Here is a 1,230-nt window from a genome sequence, read left to right on the forward strand (position 1 = left end):
AATTTAAAATAATATATTAAATAATAAGTGTGTAAAAATTGAATTGGAGTACCATTTAAATGTCACTAAATCAACAATTTATTATACATTTTATTTTTTTATTAATAATTTAAAATATATCATTTTTAAAAATCCTTTTAACAACAATTTATAAGATGGATTGTTTCAATTTTTTGTGTTCTTTTTTAACTTATTTATTATAATAATAATTAATTAAATTTTTAGAGCAGAAAATCATTTATTAATTTAATTTTTTATAGAAAATAATTTAAAATTTTTAATTTAATTAAAAATATTATATTTATCATAAATTAATTTAATAATAAGATTATTTTCAATTAAAAATAATCATTATTGAAATTATTAATTAAAAATCTTAATAATTTTAATTTAAATAATATTTAAAACTAATAATAACACTTATTTAAATATAATAAAATGTCACTATAATTTTTAGGGTTTCTCCAATCCAACACTTATAATCAACACTTAATAAATTCAACACTTCTAAATAAGGAATTACAAGTCACTTATTTATTTGTTTTGATTGTAGTAGATCATATAATTTGTGTATGCAGAATTTGTGGTACTTATTTGGCATCACCACTATGAATTTCATGCAAGCATTATTTATTTACCAAATAATGTCCTAATGAAATTTCCAAAATGTGAGTCTATAACACTAGTAGGCAACAGATGGACGGATTCTTTTGTTTTAAAATAACAGATGGATGGATTTTTTTGCTTTTAAATAATTTGCATTGGTTGATCCTTATTCAAGTACAATGACCAACTAGTTTAGGGTTTAGGGTTTAGGGTTTTAGGGTTTAGGGTTTAGGGTTTGGGGTTTAGGGTTTAGGGTTTAGGGTTTCGGGTTTAGGGTTTAGGGTTTAGGGTTTAATAACCATAATGTTTTTTCTTTGACTTTCTTTATAAAGATTTTCTCTTTGTTCTTCCGCAAGGATTTGTGATTCTGTCGGAGAACTTGATTCTGGTATTTCTTGGTAATAGCCTTGAGGTATTTCAGGGCCAAAATCAACACCCTTTAACTTAAGATTTGGTTCAACGTAAGTGTAGAGACTTGAAATGCTTTTTCTTCCTAAGTCTATTGGTTGTCTAGAGGTTTGTCCTAGACTTTGGCTTCTTGTGAGTAAAGGTTGAAAGTTAATTTTAACATTCCCTTCTTGATCTTGAATAATTCTTGTAGCAGTTGTTTTCTATCTTTCTGGA

This window comes from Malania oleifera, chromosome 6, assembly GCF_029873635.1.
Source record: "Malania oleifera isolate guangnan ecotype guangnan chromosome 6, ASM2987363v1, whole genome shotgun sequence".
Taxonomy (NCBI): domain Eukaryota; kingdom Viridiplantae; phylum Streptophyta; class Magnoliopsida; order Santalales; family Ximeniaceae; genus Malania; species Malania oleifera.